This window comes from Lithobates pipiens, unplaced genomic scaffold (genome assembly GCF_037356315.1).
Source record: "Lithobates pipiens isolate NorthernLeopardFrog02 unplaced genomic scaffold, aLitPip1_a1.2 Scaffold_60, whole genome shotgun sequence".
Classification (NCBI taxonomy): domain Eukaryota; kingdom Metazoa; phylum Chordata; class Amphibia; order Anura; family Ranidae; genus Lithobates; species Lithobates pipiens.
The window spans coordinates 446,459-468,698 of NW_027507882.1; the positions used below are offsets into that span (position 1 = coordinate 446,459).

The 22,240-nt window shown below is 50.7% G+C and overlaps 1 protein-coding gene across 2 annotated transcripts in view; it reads left to right on the top strand.

Annotated features, from left to right (window-relative positions):
• Positions 1–10,341: 10,341 nt before the first annotated feature.
• Positions 10,342–22,240, top strand: part of LOC143958271 (uncharacterized) — a 52,829-nt gene continuing 40,930 nt past the window's right edge. The window contains exon 1 of one of the 2 annotated variants that reach the window (XM_077467775.1): positions 10,342–10,505. The gene's annotated coding sequence lies outside the window, so the exon portion shown is untranslated. The remainder of the gene's footprint in view (positions 10,506–22,240) is intronic. The other variant, XM_077467776.1, reaches the window with a different exon arrangement.

Here is a 22,240-nt window from a genome sequence, read left to right on the forward strand (position 1 = left end):
CTCAGAAAGAGGCTCGGTCCTTAACCACTTCAATACCAGGCACTTAAACACTTTCCTGCCCAGACCAATTTTGAGCTTTCAGCGCTGTCGCACTTTGAATGACAAATGCGCGGTCATGCTACACTATACCCAAATAAATTTTTTATCATTTTTTTCCCACAAATAGAGCTTTCTTTTGGTGGTATTTGATCACCTCTACAGTTTTTATTTTTTGCGCTCCAAATAAAAAAAAACGAAAATTTTGAAAAAAAAATTTTTTTTTTGTTTCAGTTTCAAAACTTTGTAAATAAGTACGTTTTCTCCTTCACTGATGGGCACTGATGGGGCTACACTGATAGGCACTGATAAGGCGGCACTGATGGGCACCAATGATGTGGCACCAGTGAAGTGGCACTGATGAGGTGGCATTGATGGACACTGACAGGCGACACTGACAGGCGACATTGATGGGCGACACGGATGGGCGACACGGATGGACACTGATAGGTGGCACAAATTTACACTGATAGCTGGCACGGATTGGCATGGATGGGCGGCACAGATGGGCATGGATAGGCGGCACAGATGGGCATGGATAGGCGGCACAGATGGGCATGGGTGGGCACTGATAGGCGGCATGGGTGGGCACTGATAGGTGGCACAGGTGGGCACTAATAGGCGGCACAGGTGGGTACTGATAGGCGGCACAGGTGGGCACTCATAGGCAGCATTGGTGTTATACTGTACTAATGGATGCCAATCAGTGCCAAACAATAATGCATGCCAATCAGTGATGCCCATTGTGGGCACTGATTGGCATCCATTATGGGCACTGATTGGCATCCATTGTGCTGACTGGCATCCCTGGTGGTCTAGGGAGGATTACCTTTTGCTTAGCATCCCTGGTGGTCTGGTGGCGTCCCTGGTGGTCCAGTGTGGGCATCCTCGGGGGGCTGTCCTGATAATCGATCAGCACAGCCCCCCCTGTCAGAGGAGCAGCCGATCGTCTCTCCTCTACTCGCGTCTGACAGACGCGAGTGAGGAAAAGCCGATCACCGGCTCTTCCTATTTACACTGTGATCAGCCGTGATTGGACACGGCTGATCACGTGGTAAAGAGCCTCCGTCGGAGACTCTTTACCGAGATCGTAGTTGCCGGGTGTCAAACTGACACCCCGCAACAATGATCTCCACGATGCGCGCCCCCGGGGGCGCGCAACGGCTCATAATTCTGATGACGTCATATGACGTCCGATCAGGATTATGAAACCACTTTGCCACCGTCAATTTGTAATAGGGCGGGCGGCAAGTGGTTAAATGGTGACCATAAATAAGCTTTACATCATAATTTTGTAAAGAATACGATTCAAGAATAAAATACAAATGAGACTCAGATTCTGTGCCTCTCCGCTCCTCCTCTGAACTCTGAGACCTTTCTTTCCACATGAAATGCTAAATTTTCCATGGTTTGTGATGATTTGGGGAGCCATGTCCTCTGCTGGTGTTGGTCCATCGAGGCCAAAGTTGGGCGCAGCCTTCTAGCAGGAAATTCTAGAGTACTTTAGATATGTGCAGTCCGTTTTAGTCCAAATTTGTTTTTCAATGAAATTCGACTAATTCGTAAATATTCGAATTAACAAAAACCTGTTTAAAAATTTATTGCCGAAAAAGGAAAATTTGTAAATTCTTAAATTCAAAAACCCTAAAATAATGTAGCAAGGTCCCAGCCCTCCTTCTGTCTAATGAGAACCTCCAGGGCCAGAGATAGCTGACATCCTTCTATATGTAGTGGGTTGCAAGGTATAGCGAGTGTAACGCAAGGTAGATTCATGGACACTTCTTGAATGCAAACAGATTTTATTTCTCTTGAACAATGGGAGAGAGGGTTTAGGGCCAGGACACCGATTGGTAGGTGCAATGTTAATTGACAGACTCCGAGACTTCTACAGGAGGATAGCCATGCAGGGAAAGGCATCCAGCAAGATGCCACATCTGCATGTGTAGGAATGCTGTCTCCTATGGCAACCGCCTTTAAGAGTTCCTAACACAGTTTGTAACGGTTCCTTTGCTTCCCCTACAATAATTTCTTGTGGTTCTTCACTCAACTGAGTTCCCGGTCTCTCTTGCTGTCTAGACTTGCTGATCCAGTACCACCGGATCCTCTGAGCTCTTCGAATGCTCACTTTCAGTATCTTCCTCAAGCATCAAGGCCGCTTCCCTGCTGGGTTTCTATCTTGGCACTCCAGATCAAGCTTTACACCACTGGCCCGATTGGTCCCTGGCTTGGCACACAAGGCTGCCCTGCAAGCGTCACCTCCGCTGACTGGGTCCCTGGCTTGGCACCTGCTGAAGTTTCCAGATTCTTCACCATCCCCGGTTGGTGAAGAATGCTGCTCCAGTACTTGCTTCAGATACTCATAGTGGTCCCTGGTAATAAGGTGGCTGGTCCCTTAGTGGCGACAGCTTCCCCTCTACCGTGACCATGACAGGTTCTCTGGCTGGCAGAACCGTCCATTCTGGTTGGACTGAAAGCCACAATCCCAACCCTGCTCTGCTCTCTTGCTTCTGGATAGGCCATCAGACAGCCTAGCAACCAGATGCCCACAGGATAGGCCCAATCTCCAGCCTAGCAACTCAGGGCAGCACCACACATGTCCACCCAGACAGCCGTCCAGGTGGTACAGAACCCCGATCACCTTACTCCACCTAAATATATAGACTTTCCCAGCAGGCCAAGAGGTTTAAGAAAACCCCTTCCCGTTGGCTGAGATACCCTATATACTCATAAGCTGCCATTGCATTGCCCTCTTTTCTAATGCCACCAAATGCCCGGCCACCTAGTGACAAAAGAGTGAAATCAATTGATCCTCAACAATTGGCCCAGGGTAGCTATACCTGGCAGGTAAAATTAGGAGCAACCCTGAATGAACATCTGAATGATTCAGAGGAGAACTCTGTGAAAGTGTTGTGGTCAGAGGAGACCAAAATCAAGCTCTTTGGCATCAACTCACCTCGCCGTGTTTGGCGGAGGAATACTGCCTATGACCCCAAGAACACCATCCCCACTGTCAAACATGGAGGTGGAAACATTATGCTTTGGGGTTTTTTCTGCTAAGGGGACAGGACAACTTCACTACATCAAAGGGACAATGAATGGGGCCCCTTAGAGGCGCATTCACAAAGGTGGCAGGTGATCGGGAGTGGAAAACCGCCACGGGGCCATGTACAGTACCATCAAATCTTGGGTGAGAACCTCCTTCCCTCAGCCAGGGCATTGAAAATGGGTCGTGGATGGGTATTCTGGCATGACAATGACCCAAAACTCACAGCCAAGGCAACAAAGGAGTGGCTCAAGAAGAAGCACATTAGGATCCTGGAGTGGCCTAGCCAGTCTCCAGACCTTAATCCCATAGAAAATATGTGGAGGCAGCTGAAGGTTCGCGTTACCAAACGTCAGCCTGGAAACCTTATTGACTTGGAGAGGATTTGCAAAGAGGAGTGGGACAAAATCCCTCCTGAGATGTGTGCAAACCTGGTGGGGCCAACTACAAGAAACATCTGACCTCTGTGATTGCCAACAAGGGTTTCTCCACCAAGTACTAAGTCATGCATTGCGAAGGGGTCAAATACCTAATACTTATTTCACTGTATATATTTCTATTGTTTTAATGTTATAATCTGGATTGGTGTCTCTCCATCCAGTCCTGAGATTTACACAGTTCTGCCATGTAGCACAGGGAACCCAACCACACAGAAAGGTGCCACCACCTTCACACAGACAATAGGTGTTCGGGAGAGTATACAACCACCTATTATTATCTATATTACTATTATATTATAGGAATTGGGGTTCCATCTAGTTCTAAAATGTACACAGCTCCACCATATAGCACACAGAGTCCCATCAAACAGACAGGGGCCACCACCTGAAAGTGTTTTGTTTTTTTCCCCCAAAAAAAATTGCGTTTGAAAAAACCGCTGCGCAAATACAGCGCGACCTAAAAAAATTACAACGCCCACCATGTTATTCTCTAGGTCCTCTGCTAAAAAAAAAAAAAAAAAATATATATATATATATATATATATATATATATATATATATATATATATATATATATATATATATATATATATATTTATGGTGTGGAGCCCTCTGACCGATACAGATAAGGATGACAAACAAGGATAACATAAACTCGCTTGCTTGAAATGGACCTGAAAGTGTGCCCTGGTCTAACGTACGGTATACCAAGAATAAGGGGGCACACCTTAAAATGAAATGAATATGAAATGGGTGAAATGAGTACTCATATGAGGAGTATGCTAGAGAAAAGCCCTGATAAAGGGGACGGGTGGGCGGGTATCGCGCACCGGAACCGACGAGGAAGATGGGCGAACGGCAGGTTATATATTCCACCGGGCTCCTCCCATAATTTCAGGCCACCATACTGGCCTTTCTATTTATGGTGTGGAGCCCTCTGACCGATACAGATAAGGATGACAAACAAGGATAACATAAACTCGCTTACTTGAAATGGACCTGAAAGTGTGCCCTGGTCTAACGTACGGTATACCAAGAATAAGGGGGCAAAAACACTCAGGTAGGGGATGCATTTTATTGAATCAAAACTGTTACTGGGTAAGTTTGACAAAGGCCTGGGCCATCTCAATTTGCGGATTGGGTATGTAACGGGCAAAACAGGAGGACTTCCATCTACCCAACTTTTTGATAACATGGACCGGGACCCCTTGGCGGGAGGCCGTTGAAGCTGCCCCGATACGAAATGACTGTCCTGAATAGTGAGCAGGATTGAGGTGAAGGATGCCCAGGAGTATCCTGACATGCTCCATGAACTGGGCTGCGTTGAGAGGTTTCGAGTGAAAGGGCAGAAACGTACTAGTTCCTGGTTGGTCAGCCAAAAGGGTCAACAAGCGGGCGAGAATGGCGACCGGGTACCAGCGGTTGTTGGACTTATAGAAGTGTATGTCCGTACCCGAGCCAAGCTGCTGTGTCTTGGAGACTGCCAAGTGTACGACGAAATGGTCTTTGAATCGGACCAGGTGGCGCCTGCACAGCATGCGTGCTGTGAGGCCACTACCAGTAAACCCGCCCGGCCGCAAGAAGCCGCAGAAGGCCAGGTGCACGGCCGCTTGTAAATGACACTAACGTGGAGACCGAAAAGGTGCAGTGGCCAGGATATCTGACATATTTCTAAAACGTCTCCTGTGATAGGCAGTCGTTTGGTGCCGGCCATCGGCTGGCGCTTCTGGATACCGCGCATAACAGCCTGAACGGCGTGGTAAAATAAGGAGGGTACGGTAGGGTCCTGGAGGGAGGTGAAATGTTATACACCGGTCAGGTATAGCCGGATCGTATTAAGGATAACGCCAACTGCGAGTGGCAGTAGGAAATGAAGGCTATGACTTGCTTGACACGGGACGTCTCTGTGCTGTGATAGGTGATTAAGCGGTTAAAGGCCCTCCAGGCTAATTGATAGGCCTTGAGGTTATTTGCGGGAAAGGGAGTGATCAATGAGTTGAGTAGCCGCTAGGAGGTGAGGGGCTAATCCAGGGTCAGCTGAGACCAGTCCGGGTAGCTGCTGATGTTGGTCCGGCTCCGGGTACCTGAACGAAAACGAGACAAGGTTAAAGCGGGAGAGGGCGTCCGCTGCCTGATTGAATTTACCGGGGATAAAGGAACAACGGATGTTGAACTGAAACAACAACAAGAGCTGGACCAGTCGACGTAGGAAGGACATAATCAACAGAGAGGACGCCTTGGCGCAGCCAGGAATTGCCAGTAACTGGGGAGGCCAGGGAGCTGCGAGCCAGAGGTGGCCAAAAACAGCCGCAAGCCCGTGGAGGCCGCTGCGTCGGTCATCACCTGGGGGGAAAGGGAAGACACGGAGGGAATGAACAGGGAGACGCCATTCCCAGATGATAGGAATTCCTCCCGCATAGCAAGGACTGCTATTGCCGCGGGATCCAGGCTGAGGACTTGCTCTGGATCCTGTGAGAGGGACAGTAAGACCAACAGGCATGACACAAAGGCGCAACCCTGAGGGATGATGCGCATAGGGAAACTCGACATGCCGTGTAGGGACTGTAGGTGTCTTTTGGATGACTAGACTGGGGAATATGCGAGGATATTATATGCCCCTAAAGATGGTAGTTGTGATGGGCGAGCGTTTGCCGTTGGCTATGGGCTGATGCCTCTGGATGCCTCGTAGTGGGGATCTTGCTGTATGGGCCGAATGACAGATTGCTCTCCGTGCACTGTAAGGATAAGAAATGCTGAACGCTGGCTAGAAATAGCCTGGGCGTGCTACAGGAAGAAGCCAGTTGCGTGTGTCAACATGATCCTGGTGCGGGACGGAAGTTGAACTCAACTGTCCTAAGGAAGAGACGAGTAGGCAGACAACAGTGAGTGGTTTGTAAGGAAAGCCACATGAGACGAGTGGCCAATTAAGTGCTGCTGAAAATGACGTGTAGCCAGTTCGTGTGCCACTGAGAACGTGCTTGCCAACGAATGATTGCAAGAAGTTATGCTAAGTCGCGAGCCTTGGTATGACCAAAAGTGTGTTAAACGTGTGCTTGCGACAATTGCCCGGGAGTTTGTCACTGGAGATGTGTACGTAGTGACTGCGAGCCATTCGTGTTACCGCATGTGCACTGCGAAGACTGCAGGAGTTGTGCTTGAATGTATGTTTTGGACGCGTGCTTGCAAGATGTTACCCAGGATGCGTGCTTGCTATGATTGCAAGATGTTATGCTAGGATGCGTGCCTGCGACTAATGCAAGGAGTTATGCCAGGACTCGTGCTTGCAACGATTGCAAGGAATTATGGTAGGTCACATGGGTAGCCAGGCCGGAAAGACAGAAGTCCATCCAGTCCCACCACAAATCAAAATAAATAAGGTATCACACAACCCGACACACCCAATTCTACGCCCGCAGCTGATCCAGAGGAAGGCAAAAACCCCCAACAGAGCATAGCCCAATTTGCTACAGCAGGGGAAAAAATTCCTTCCTGACCCCTCGAGAGGCAATCGGATTTTTCCCTGGATCAACTATTCCTATAAATATAAGTACCCCGTAATACAACGTACCTTCAGGAAGGTATCCAGGCTTTCCCCAAAGCAATCTATCGTGCAGCCAGAAGTGCCTGCCAACAATGATTGCCATAAGTTGTGCCTGGACATCTGCTTGCAACGATTGCAAGAGGTCTATGCTTGAATGCGTGCTTGCCATGATTGCAAGAGGTCTATGCTCGAGTGCGTGCTTGTAATGAGTGCAAGAGGTCTATGCTCAAATGCGTGCTTGCGATGATCGCAAGAGGTCTATGCTCGAATGCGTGCTTGCAACGATTGCAAGAGGTCTATGCTCGAATGCATACTTGCAATGAGTGCCAGAGGTCTATGCTCGAATGTGTGCTTGCAATGATTGCGAGAAGTCTATGCTCGAGTGCGTGTTTGCGATGATCGCAAGAGGTCTATGCTCAAATGCGTGCTTGCGATGATTGCAAGAGGTCTTATGCTCGAATGCGTGCTTGCAATGATTGCAAGAGGTCTATGCTCGAATGCCTGCTTGCAAGGAGTGCCAGAGGTCTATGCTCGAATGCATGCTTGCAATGAGTGCCAGAGGTCTATGCTCGAATGTGTGCTTGCAATGATTACGAGAAGTCTATGTCTGGATGCGTGCTTGCCATGATTGCAAGAAGTCTACGCTTGGATGTGTGTTTGCAACGATTGCAAGAAGTCTACGCTTGTATGTGGAGAAAACGGCGAGACCCGCCTAAACGAAGCTGTGTTTCCCTTCCGAGGCAACTAATAATGAAATGAGGCCGAGGAGCAAGGCCCCCAGTAGGCGTCCAAGCATTGAAGAATCAACTGGACCCAAACCGGGAAGCGGTATGTGACAGTGAAATGAGAGAACCTGCCATGACAGAGATCCAGATCGCCATGCCACAACTTGCGACCGAGCACGAAACGGATTCTGGAGCATGTACTGAAATGAGGCCATTCCTGGGGCACGCCGAGACGAATTTGGTACACAGATGTGACTATTCGTACCGGAACGTGATAGGTGAAATGAAATGAAAACCCATGACAAAGACAAGAATCAGAGGACGAGCCCTTGAACCAAACAGATGAATCCTGTCTTTGGAGCATGTACTGAAATGAGGCGTAGCAGCTGGGCACACCAGAACGAATCAGTGCATAAAAACAAAATGCGACAGGATTCGAATTGGAGCGTAATAAGTGACAGAAATGATATGCCATGACAGAGACAAGATTCAACGACTGGACTGATGGTTACAACAAAGAATCCGTCTCTGGAGCATGTACTGAAATGAGGCGTAGCAGCTGGGCACACCGGGACGAATCGGTGCATAAATAAATGCAACAGGATTCGAATCGGAGCGTAATAAGTGACAGAAATGATATCCCATGACAGAGACAAGATTCAACGACTGGACTGATGGTAGCAATAAAGAAACCGTCTCTGGAGCATGTACTGAAATGAGGCGTAGCAGCTGGGCACACCAGAACGAATCGGTGCATAAAAAATGCGACAGGATTTGAATTGGAGTGTAATAAGTGACAGAAATGATGTCCCATGACAGAGACAGGATTCAACGACTGGACCGTAGGTTACAAAGAATCCGTCTCTGGAGCATGTACCGAAATGAGGCGTAGCAGCTGGGCACACCAGGACGAATCGGTGCATAGAAGAATGCGACAGGATTCGAATTGGAGCGTAATAAGTGACAGAAATGGTATGCCATGACAAAGACAAGAATCAGGGACCGTGCGTGAACCTGCGAGTGATTCAGTCTCTGGAGCATGTACAGAAATGAGGCCGAACCCTGGGGCACTTCAAAGCGAATCGGTGCACCAGAGGTGCGACAGGATTCGCGCCGGAGTGCGACTAGTGACAGAAATGATTTGAAACGGTAGAAATGACTGGGAGTGAAATGATTTGAAATGAGATGAAATGAGATACATAACATAACTGCATGAATGAAGAGATATATATTCGAACTGGAGCAGACCAAGCGAAACGTGCCGACTGCTTGCCTTGTCGTAACAAGCAGTCGGTTGTGAGTCGAACGATTCGACCGATACTAATAGAAATGCTCGGGCAGTCGAATGGTTTCGAATGCCGTACCTGCGAATGAATCGCCTGACGTGGCGTAATCGAACGTGTCGAAAGGTGATAACGACTACATCGAAAGTAGAAAACAGTGACATGCGTACGAGGGCCACAGTAAAACATTCGATTTGAAAAGAAGCGAGCGGTTCGTGAGTACAGGGAATGTTGATGGTACATCGAAATACGTAAATTGAAAAGGGGGTGCCGAAGCCAAACCTGCGACAGCCGGCCCAACGTGTAACGACAAATTCGATGGGTACGACGACACTCCGACGGCGAAACTCACGGACGCTGATGAACGGGAAGACGAGTTGTCAAGACGGAAACGAATAACGTGGGAACTCACGAACAGGCTCACTGCGTCTGGTCTGGATAGTCGGCCCTTGATATCTGACGTATCAGGTATCGCGCACCGGAACCGACGAGGAAGATGGGCGAACGGCAGGTTATATATTCCACCGGGCTCCTCCCATAATTTCAGGCCACCATACTGGCCTTTCTATATATATATATATAATGCTGGGGGAGGGTTCTAAGTAATTTTCTTGCACAAAAAAAGTCAATTGATTTTTACATGTAGGAGCGAAGTGACAGAAACTGGTTAATAAAACGGGAAATGCCAACCGCGGCAAAACCGCGCGGGGGGGGGGGGGTGGGGGGAACACTGCGTTCTCTTTCTGCAGCTTCTCCTTTGAAGTCTATTGAACCAGAGAAACGCAGGGTTTAAAAAAAAAAAAGTCTCTGACCCGTTCCAAAGAGCTCAGTGCTCACCAGGGATGCCGATCGGTGCCCATTAGGGATGAAAAAAAAAAGCATAGATGTGATCGTGTCCCATAGGAAGCCATGTTAGATGGACTGTAGTGTGTTTCTGCAAAAAACAAAAACAAAAAAACGCATAGGTGTGAAGCGCCACCGTCGTCTGTCCCGGTGTTTTCTCAACTCCAGTCCTCAAGGCGCCCCCACACACGTCGTGTTTTCAGGCTTCTCCATTATTCTGCACAGGTGATTTGATCGGTTTCGCTGCCTTTAGTAACCACAACAGCCGTTTTCATCGGAGGGAAATCCTGAAAACATGACCTGTCGGGGCAACTTGAGGACTGGAGCTGAGAAGAAAACGCTCTATCCCAGTGTGCCAGCTTTGTGAATGGAGTCTATTCAACGTTGAGCCCCCCCCCCCCCTCCTGATGTGGGTGGAGCCTTCCCTGATCTTCCTGTCATTCTGGCTGTTTCTAAGGAGACGAAGAAAAAACAGCCCAGAGGCCAACAACAGCCAGAGTAAGGTGCCCGGGATCAGCTCTCGGCATCCATCGGTTGGGGTTCCTGTGTGGAGAGGCGGATGAGGAAGGAGGGACGGACAGGTGACTGGCGCAGGTACACCGGGCCTGGTAGGGGGGGAATGTGGGGCGGTGTGGCACCCCTACACGGCTCCAGAGATACGTGGGGGGGATTTATTAAAGGCAAATAGGCTATTTACTAGCAAGGGAAGTTGCACTTTGCAAGGGAATTTCCCCCCTAGAGTTTAATGCGGGGACATGCAATTAGTGGACCTCCAGCTGTTGCAGAACCACAAGTCCCATGAGGCATAGCAAGACTCAAGCCACAAGCATGAAACCCAGAGGCAGAGGCGTGATGGGACTTGTAGTTCTGCAACAGCTGGAAGTCCGCTAATTGCATCTCCCTAGTTTAGTGAATGAGGTTTTGTCCACCATCCAATCATGTGCAAGCAAAAATAATTTTTTTGGGGTTTTTTTTTTACATACTTTCCAAGGATGCATGTGAACTGGTGCAAACAGACAGCTTCCACTGTACCTGGATGAGGCAAAGTCGCATGTAACTGGGCGGCATGCAAACAGCAGTTTTGTAGTGGTTTGTACAATGGCTGCTCCTCTGAATTGGACAATTGGCTGCGGGCAGAACCACTGTCCCCAGAAGCAAGTTGCAGGCCAGGGTCGAGTCAGAGTCCCTAATTGTAAGGAACTGCCCAAACGAGGGTCTGCTTATAAACAGTGGCTGCACCGGCCATTGGTTTGTACAATGGATGCCGCCTCTGGACACAGCGGCACTGTGGTCCTTGGTCACATGTGAACTAGACAACCGCCACCACCCCCCTCGAGTCCCACCGCCACCACCCCCCTTTTGACTCCCACCGCCACCATCCCCCTTGAGCCCCACCGCCACCACCCCCCCTTCAGTACAACCACCACCACCCCCCTCGAGTCCCACCGCCACCACCCCCCCTCAAGCCCCACTGTCACCACCCCCCTCGAGCCCCACCGTCACCAACCCCCTCGAGCTCCACCACCCCCCCTTCAGTACAACCGCCACCACCCCCTGAGTCCCACTGCCACCACCCCCTCTAGAGTACAACTGCCACCAACCCCCCACAAGTCCCACCGCCACCCCCCCTCGAGTCCCACCACCACCACCCCCCCTCCAGTACAACCGCTACAACCCCCCTCCAGTACAACCGCCGCCACCCCCCCTCGAGCCCTACCTCCACCACCCCCTAGAGTCCCACCGCCACTACCCCCTCGAGTCCCACCGCCACCATTCCCCCCTAGAGTCCCACTACCCCCCTCCAGTACAACCGCTACACCCCCCTCCAGTACAACCGCCGCCACCCCCCCTCGAGTCCCACCGCCACCACCCCTCGAATGCCACTGCCACCACCCCCCTCCAGTACAACCACAATGAATGAATGAATGAATGAATGAAATACTTATATAGCGCACAATGCGAACTGAATCGCCTCTAGGCGCTGTGGCGAGCTTTGATCATCTGCTAAAAGAGGAAGGTCTTGAGTTTTTTCCTAAAAGCCAGGTGATTTTCTTCCAGGCGGATGTTGATTGGTAGAGCATTCCATAGCCGAGGCCCTTGGACAGCGAATCTCCGATCACCCTTGGATTTATACCGGGCTTTGGGCACGAGGAGGAGGTTTTTGTTGGCTGATCGAAGACTGCGGTTTGGTGTGTAATGATTTATTTTCTCCATTAGGTATTGCGGAGCTTCTCTATGCACGCATTTGTGGGTGAGGCAAAGGGTCTTGAACGTGATCCGATTTTTTACGGTTAGCCAATGTAAGCTCCTCAGTGAAGGAGAAATGTATTCCCAGGGTTTTTTTCCTGTTATCAGCCTTGCCGCCGTGTTTTGGATCAGTTGTAATCGCGCAAGTTGATATTGTGGTAATCCTATGTAAAGCGAGTTTGCGTAGTCCAGTCCTGAATTAATAATCAATCACCCCCCTCGAGTCCCACCGCCACCACCCCCCCTCCAGTACAACCGCCACCACCCCCCTTGAGTTCCACTGCCACCACCCCCCCTTGAGTCCCACTGCCACCACCCCCCCCCTCCAGTACAACTGCTACCACCCCCCTCCAGTACAACCGCCGCCACCCCCCCTCGAGTCCCACCTCCACCACCCCTCGAGTCCCACTGCCACCCCCCCCCTCCAGTACAACCATCATCAACCCCCCTTGAGTCCCACCACCACAACCGCCACCCCCCTCCAGTACAACCACCACCACCCCCCCTCGAGTACAAATTCTACCACCCCCCTCCAGTACCACCAACCCCCTCCAGTACAACCGCTACAACCCCCCCTCCAGTACAACCGCTACCACCCCCTTCTAGTACAACCACCCACCCTCCAGTACACCCTCCAGTACAACCGCCAACACCCCTCCTCGAGTACCACCACCCCCCTCCAGTAAAACCGCTACCACCCCCTCGAGTACCACCACCCCCTCCACTACCACTGCCACCACCCCCCTCCAGTACAACCGCTACCACCTCCTCGAGTACCACCGCTACCAGCCCCCCTCCAGTACAACCACTACCAGCCCCCCCCCCCAGTACAACCTCTGCTATGAACGCAGCAGCACACTGCGCTATGGTAAGACTGCATGCAAACTGGATATTAGCTACAGCCAGAACCGCTTGCGTCTGGGCACAAGTTGACCCTTCTGGATGCAGCAGCATTCTATGTTAAGGCTGTATGCAGCTGGACTATCAGCTATGGCCAAAACCATCAAGCTTCTCGCCCATAAAGCAGCCCATTGAGCTAAATGGGGTGCCCTACGTGCAACGCATGGAATCGCATAAAACATCACACACACTCTGATGGTGTGCATGGAGTCTAAGGCCAGGTTTCGCATTTGCATTTTCCCACAACACGCAGAAATGCCCTGCCTTTTTGCAGATGTTCATAATGGATAATTCTTAATGGAACCTCCCATGCATCTGGTAACACACGCACTTTAATGCGCGCCAAAACGCAAGGTGTTGCAGCACAACGCATTTCAGCGTGATTTCTCAAAAGTGTCAGTGACTTATTTTTTACTGTTTTTTGTGCGTATAGCCCATTGAAATAATGGTACCAATAGAGCCTTACAACTTGTATTTATAAAGTCACTGGTCCCCAATAGGTGGTAATTAAAATGGCAAGAGTCATCTTGAATCATCTGCGTGGTGACGTTACATTGCACTTTAATGTACGTTCCTCCTACAAAAGCTCAGTGGTTGGTTCTTCCAACTTGTGGCTGTAAATTTACTGAGCTTCGGAAATAATTCTCAATCATTTCCTCGTGACATTTATCACGTCACCGCCCCCCATAGGTGGTGACTAACACGGCAAGGCGCATATTGAATCATCTGCGTGGTGACGTTGCATTACATTTTAATGTATGTGCCTCCTGAAAAAACTCAGTAGTTGGTTCTTAATTGTAGCTGCAAGCTCAACAATGAGGGAGATTCCGACATAACATTCCCAAGCACGGCATCAAGACTAGTGATGGATGAACTTCCGACGGGACGTTTCGCGAACACGGCCGATAGTTCGTGAACCGTAACGTTCGTGGCGGGCCCCATTAACTTCAATGGGAGGCGAACTTTGCAAACCTATAGGTCAAATTTGCAGCCACAAAATAATTACTAGCTGTGCAAACATAGTCCCACCACATGGCCAATGACATAGCACATGTATGAGATGAATCTGGGATCGACAACTACAAGCATTCTTTTTTTATATGTGAAATTGTGACAATTCAGGACTGTGGAGCGCATGAAGGCAATGGAGGAGAGGGAAGGTCAGGGTAGGCAAAGAAGAGGGTGCAGGAGATGATCACCAGCAGCGTGACATACAGCAATGACACCTGCACCGTGATATACAGCACTGACACCAGCACCGTGATAGAGAGCACTGACATCAGCAGCGTGACATACAGCAATGACACCTGCACCGTGATAGAGTGATCTGACACCAGCACCGTGATAGAGAGCACTGACATCAGCAGCGTGACATACAGCAATGACACCTGCACCGTGATAGAGTGATCTGACACCAGCACGGTGATAGAGAGCACTGACATCAGCAGCGTGACATACAGCAATGACACCTGCATCATGATAGAGTGATCTGACACCAGCACCGTGATAGAGAGCACTGACATCAGCAGCGTGACATAAAGCACTGACATCAGCAGCGTGACATAAAGCACTGACACCAGCACCGTGATATACAGCACTGACACCAGCACCGTGATAGAGAGCACTGACATCAGCAGCTTGACATACAGCAATGACACCTGCATCATGATAGAGTGATCTGACACCAGCACCATGATAGAGAGCACTGACATCAGCAGCGTGACATAAAGCACTGACACCAGCACCGTGATATACAGCACTGACATCAGCAGCGTGACATACAGCAATGACACCTGCACCGTGATAGAGTGATCTGACACCAGCACGGTGATAGAGAGCACTGACATCAGCAGCGTGACATACAGCAATGACACCTGCATCATGATAGAGTGATCTGACACCAGCACCGTGATAGAGAGCACTGACATCAGCAGCGTGACATAAAGCACTGACATCAGCAGCGTGACATAAAGCACTGACACCAGCACCGTGATATACAGCACTGACACCAGCACCGTGATAGAGAGCACTGACATCAGCAGCATGACATACAGCAATGACACCTGCATCATGATAGAGTGATCTGACACCAGCACCATGATAGAGAGCACTGACATCAGCAGCGTGACATAAAGCACTGACACCAGCACCGTGATATACAGCACTGACATCAGCAGCGTGACATACAGCAATGACACCTGCACCGTGATAGAGTGATCTGACACCAGCACCGTGGTAGAGAGCACTGACATCAGCAGCGTGACATAAAGCACTGACACCAGCACCGTGATATACAGCACTGACACCAGCACTGTGATATACAGCACTGACACCTGCACCCTAAGCAGCCCCAGGAGGAAGTCAGCATAGCACAGGGATGGTGGGAGCCCCTCATAATGAGCATAGCACAGGGATGGTGGGAGCCCCTCATAATATGCACAGCAGAGGTACAGCCCCAGGAGGAAGTCAGCACAGCATAGGGATGGTGGGAGCCGCTCATAATAAGCAGCCCCAGGAGGATGTCAGCATAGCACAGGGATGGTAGGAGCCCCTCATAATAAGCAGCCCCAGGAGGAAGTCAGGACAGCACAGGGATGGTGGGAGCCCCTCATAATGAGCATAGCACAGGGATGGTGGGAGCCCCTCATAATGAGCATAGCACAGGAATGGTGGGAGCCCCATCATAATAAGCAGCCCCAGGAGGATGTCAGCATTAGTGATGGACGAACTTCCGACGGGACGTTTCGCGAACGCGAAACGCGAACGGACACAAACGTTCGCGAAAACGACCGTTCGCCGCGGGCTCCATTGACTTCAATGGGAGGCGAATTTCGCAAACCTTTAGGTCGAATTTGCGGCCACGGGGTAATTATTAGGGGGTAGCACGTAGTCCCACCACCTGGACAATAGCATAATACATGTATGAGGTGAATTTGGGATCGATAACTACAAGCATTTTTTTTTTATTTGGGAAATTGTTCTGACAATTCAGGACTATGGAGCTAATGAAGGCAATGGAGGAGAGGGAAGGTCAGGGACCAGGGTAGGCAAACAAGAGGGTGCAGGAGATACAGAGCACTGACAGCAGCACCGTAATACAGAGCACTGACATCAGCACCGTGACATACAGCGCTGACAGCAGCTCCGTGACATACAGCGCTGACAGCAGCTCCGTGACATACAGCGCTGACAGCAGCTCCGTGACATACAGCGCTGACAGCAGCTCCGTGACATACAGCGCTGACAGCAGCTCCGTGACATACAGCGCTGACAGCAGCACCGTGACATACAGCGCTGACAGCAGCTCCGTGACATACAGCGCTGACAGCAGCTCCGTGACATACAGCGCTGACAGCAGCTCCGTGACATACAGCACTGACAGCAGCTCCGTGACATACAGCGCTGACAGCAGCTCCGTGACATACAGCGCTGACAGCAGCACCGTGACATACAGCGCTGACAGCAGCTCCGTGACATACAGCGCTGACAGCAGCTCCGTGACATACAGCGCTGACAGCAGCTCCGTGACATACAGCGCTGACAGCAGCTCCGTGACATACAGCGCTGACAGCAGCTCCGTGACATACAGCGCTGACAGCAGCTCCGTGACATACAGCGCTGACAGCAGCTCCGTGACATACAGCGCTGACAGCAGCTCCGTGACATACAGCGCTGACAGCAGCTCCGTGACATACAGCGCTGACAGCAGCTCCGTGACATACAGCGCTGACAGCAGCACCGTAAGCAGCCCCAGGAGGAAGTCAGCACAGCACAGGGATGGTGTGATCCCCTCATAATAAGAACCCCCAGGAGGAAGTCAGCACAGCACAGGGATGGTGGGAGCCCCTCATAATAAGAACACCCAGGAGGAAGTCAGCACAGCACAGGGATGGTGGGAACCCCTCATAATAAGCAGCCCCAGTAGAAATATGACACCGCTCAACCTCTTCAAAGAGGAGGGTAGGGGCATATAGTACGGTGTGCTTTTTTGGGTCAGGGAAGTGAGCCAAATGAATTAAGAAGGTCTGTGTGCTTGATTCCAAAAATTGTTTATAGACATATACATGGTCTACTGATCACATGTGTTGAATTCCTCCGAGATCCATGCCTCATTCATTTTTAGAAATGTGAGGTAGTTAACACTGTGGTGAGCTAGGCGAGTACGCTTATCGGTCACAATCCCCCCTGCTGCGCTGAACGTCCTTTCGGACAGGACACTGGATGAGGGGCAAGCCAACAGTTCGATTGCAAATTGGGCAAGCTCTGGCCAGAGGTCAAGCCTGCCCACCCAGTAGTCTAGGGGTTCATCACTCCTCAGAGCGTCCACATCGGCCGTTAACCCAATGTAGTCGGACACCTGACGGTCTAGGCGTTCCCTGATGCTGGATCCGGATGACACCTGTCGATGGGTCGGCTGAAAGAATGACCTCATATCCGAAGTCACCAACACATCTTCAAACCGGCCTCTTCTTGCAGGCGCTGTTGGATTGGTACCCGCAAATCCTTCTCTGGGAGTGGGAATTGCTCCTCTGCCAGCGCACGCAAAAGCAGAATGCAGCATTTCTCGAAGCAAGGCCTGGAAGTGCTGCATTCTGACAGCCCTCTGCGACGGCGGTAACATTTCCGCCATTTTGTGTTTGTACCGGGGGTCTAAGTACGTTGCCACCCAGTACTGGTCCTTGACCCTCATGCTTTTTATACGGGGGTCCCTATTAAAACACTGGAGCATGAAGGCCCCCATTTGCACTAAAGTGGAAGCGGTGTGGTGGCCTGGCTCCTGCTCATCATCCAGGATAATGTCGTCCTCTTCATTCTCCTCTCCCCATCCTCGCACAACAGGGATCCCAGAAAGGTTTAAAGCATGCTCTTCTTGCTCCTGCTCATCCGCCCCGGCACCATCCTCCTCTGACTCCTCATCAGACTCCTGTTGTTGACTTGTCTCAGATAGAGTAGCCCCCCCTGGGAATTCATCCAGCATTGCGACTTCCTCATCTTCCCGCTCCTGCTCCTCCACAGCCTGATCAATGACACGACGCAATGCACGCTCCAGAAAGAAGGCATAAGGTACCATGTCACTGATGGCGCCATGGCTGCGACTGACCAGTTTGGTGATCTCCTCAAATGGCCGCAGAAGTCTGCATGTGTCGCGCATGAGCAGCCACTGGCGCGGTGAAAAAAAACCCAGCTCCCCAGAACCGTTTCTTTCGCAGAGTTCATACAGGTAGACGTTAACTGCACGTTTCTGCTGGAGCAGCCTATCAAGCATATAGAAGGTTGAGTTCCATCGCGTCGGGCAATCGCAAATAAGACGTCTGACCGGCAGATGGTGTCGCCGCTGAATGTCAGCAAGGCGAGCCATGGCCGTGTAAGATCTTCTGAAATGGGCCGAGATTTTCCTTGCCTGCCGCAAGATGTCCTGGACCCCAGGGTATTTGACAAGGAATCGCTGCACGACCAAGTTTAAGACGTGTGCCATGCACGGCACGTGCGTGATTTTGCCCTGTTTCAATGCGCTAAGCAGATTGGCACCGTTGTCACACACCACTTTACCAACTGTCAAATTGAGCGGTGTTAGCCACTCATCTGCCTGTGAACGCAAAGCTGAAAGGAGTGCCGGGCCAGTGTGGCTCTTTGCTTCCAGGCACAACAGACGCAGCACGGCATGGCAACGTCTCACCTGGCATGTGGAATAGGTTCTGGGGAGCTTGGGCGGTGCAGTGGAAGAGACGCTAGCAGCGGAAAAGGAGGAGGCAGCTGAGGAGGAGAGGGAGGAGGATGGAGTAGGAGGAGGAGAAGAAGAGTCAGGCCTGCATGCAATCCGTGGCGGTAAAACCAAATCTACACGGGTGCCACGGGTTACATGCTTGACGGCCGTCAGAAGGTTCACCCAGTGGGCAGTAAAACTGATATACCTTCCCTGCCCGTGTTTGCTAGACCACGTGTCTGTGGTCAGATGTATCTTGGCACCGACACTGTGTGCCAGAGATACATTCACTTGCCGCTGAACATGGCCATATAGCTCTGGGATGCCCTTCTCTGAGAAATACTTCCTTCCTGGGACCTTCCATTGTGGTGTTCCAATGGCCACAAATTTGCGAAAGGCCTCCGAGTCCACCAGTTTATATGGCAGTAGTTGGCGGGCTATGAGTTCTGACAAGCCAGCCGCCAACCGTTGGGCAAGAGGGTTATCCGGCGTCATCATTTTTTTACGCTCAAACATTAGGCCCACGGAAGCCTGCCTTTTTGCAGAAAAATGTGAGCTTGGCGTGATGGAAGGTGGAGTGGAGGACAATTGTGAGGAGAGAGGAGAAGGAGAAGTAGAAGACGAGGCTGGACGGTGAGAGCCTGCAGTGTGGCTTTGTGTGTTCCGTTGCTCCCACTGGGCTCGGTGATGGCTGCTCATGTGCCTTCTTAAGGCGGTCGTCCCTAGGTGAGTATTGGGCTTACCGCGACTAACGCGTTGACTGCAAAGATTGCAGATGGCAACGCTATTGTCAGCAGCGGACACGTTAAAAAAAGCCCACACTGCGGAGCCATGTGCCGGTGTCCTGGGAGCGCCAGATGTGACCGTACATGGTCGATGACTCGCTCCTGATACATTTGCAGTCTGCTTTGTCCCTGCTGTGCAATGTAAGTCATTGCTGCTTCTCCTCCCTATCTGCTGGTCCATATCTCCCTCTGAACTCCCCTCCTCTTCCTCTCTTGTGGGCACCCACGTGACATCACTAGACACGTCATCATCAACGTCACCTTCCCCACCGCTATAAGTAGAGTAGGCAGCAACACCGGGGACCAACCTCCTCCTTGGGCTGATCTGGGTACTGGCGTCAGACTGCTGAGTAGCGCTTGTTGCTACCTCCTCTTCCTGATCCAATACCAAGAGTGGCTGCGCATCAGAAATGTCCTCTTGATATGGATCGGAAAATAATTCCAGTGACTCAAGCGGAAGGTATGTGGTGGTGGTGGTGGTGGTCGTGTTGTTGGTGGTAGTGTCTTTGGGGGTGCACATAGCAGAGAGTGAAGAAGAGGGTGCAGATCGAGAGGATGAGGAGGGTGCAGAAGAGTAAGGCTGAGCGAGCCACTCAACCAAGTCTGGTGCATCCTTTAAAGTAATTGAACGCACCTTCTGCAACTTCCCACTTTGGCTCAAGCCTGTTGCTCCTGCCCTACCCCTACCACCCCTGCGGAAGGGCCTGCCTCTTCCTCTGCATGTCATTTTTTAAATGACCCTGTGACAAAACTCTTAGTCCCTATACCGCTGAAGGACTGCTGCAGTATAGGTGAGCGGTCAGCAGTGGTGCACGTCAACCCTATCTATTGTGGACCTATAGCGGTCCTTACAGAACAGCAGACTGTACCGCACTCAAGCCTATGTACCGTAGCACCCTATACCAAGTTACCAGTCCTTATAAGAACTTTTGTGGACCAAGCAGGTTGTGTATTAGTGTTTAGCAGACTGTACGTCAGTCCCTATACCGCTGAAGGACTGCTGCAGTATAGGGCAGCGGTCAGCAGTGGTGCACGTCAACCCTATCTATTGTGGACCGATAGCGGTCCTTACAGAACAGCAGACTGTACCGCACTCAAGCCTATGTACCGTAGCACCCTATACCAAGTTACCAGTCCTTATAAGAACTTTTGTGGACCAAGCAGGTTGTGTATTAGTGTTTAGCAGACTGTACGTCAGTCCCTATACCGCTGAAGGACTGCTGCAGTATAGGGCAGCGGTCAGCAGTGGTGCACGTCAACCCTATCTATTGTGGACCGATAGCGGTCCTTACAGAACAGCAGACTGTACCGCACTCAAGCCTATGTACCGTAGCACCCTATACCAAGTTACCAGTCCTTATAAGAACTTTTGTGGAACAAGCAGGTTGTGTGTTAGTGATTAGCAGACTGTACGTCAGTCCCTATACCGCTGAAGGACTGCTGCAGTATAGGTGAGCGGTCAGCAGTGGTGCACGTCAACCCTATCTATTGTGGACCGATAGCGGTCCTTACAGAACAGCAGACTGTACCGCACTCAAGCCTATGTACCGTAGCACCCTATACCAAGTTACCAGTCCTTATAAGAACTTTTGTGGACCAAGCAGGTTGTGTATTAGTGTTTAGCAGACTGTACGTCAGTCCCTATACCGCTGAAGGACTGCTGCAGTATAGGGCAGCGGTCAGCAGTGGTGCACGTCAACCCTATCTATTGTGGACCGATAGCGGTCCTTACAGAACAGCAGACTGTACCGCACTCAAGCCTATGTACCGTAGCACCCTATACCAAGTTACCAGTCCTTATAAGAACTTTTGTGGACCAAGCAGGTTGTGTATTAGTGTTTAGCAGACTGTACGTCAGTCCCTATACCGCTGAAGGACTGCTGCAGTATAGGGCAGCGGTCAGCAGTGGTGCACGTCAACCCTATCTATTGTGGACCGATAGCGGTCCTTACAGAACAGCAGACTGTACCGCACTCAAGCCTATGTACCGTAGCACCCTATACCAAGTTACCAGTCCTTATAAGAACTTTTGTGGAACAAGCAGGTTGTGTGTTAGTGATTAGCAGACTGTACGTCAGTCCCTATACCGCTGAAGGACTGCTGCAGTATAGGTGAGCGGTCAGCAGTGGTGCACGTCAACCCTATCTATTGTGGACCGATAGCGGTCCTTACAGAACAGCAGACTGTACCGCACTCAAGCCTATGTACCGTAGCACCCTATACCAAGTTACCAGTCCTTATAAGAACTTTTGTGGACCAAGCAGGTTGTGTATTAGTGTTTAGCAGACTGTACGTCAGTCCCTATACCGCTGAAGGACTGCTGCAGTATAGGGCAGCGGTCAGCAGTGGTGCACGTCAACCCTATCTATTGTGGACCGATAGCGGTCCTTACAGAACAGCAGACTGTACCGCACTCAAGCCTATGTACCGTAGCACCCTATACCAAGTTACCAGTCCTTATAAGAACTTTTGTGGACCAAGCAGGTTGTGTATTAGTGTTTAGCAGACTGTACGTCAGTCCCTATACCGCTGAAGGACTGCTGCAGTATAGGGCAGCGGTCAGCAGTGGTGCACGTCAACCCTATCTATTGTGGACCGATAGCGGTCCTTACAGAACAGCAGACTGTACCGCACTCAAGCCTATGTACCGTAGCACCCTATACCAAGTTACCAGTCCTTATAAGAACTTTTGT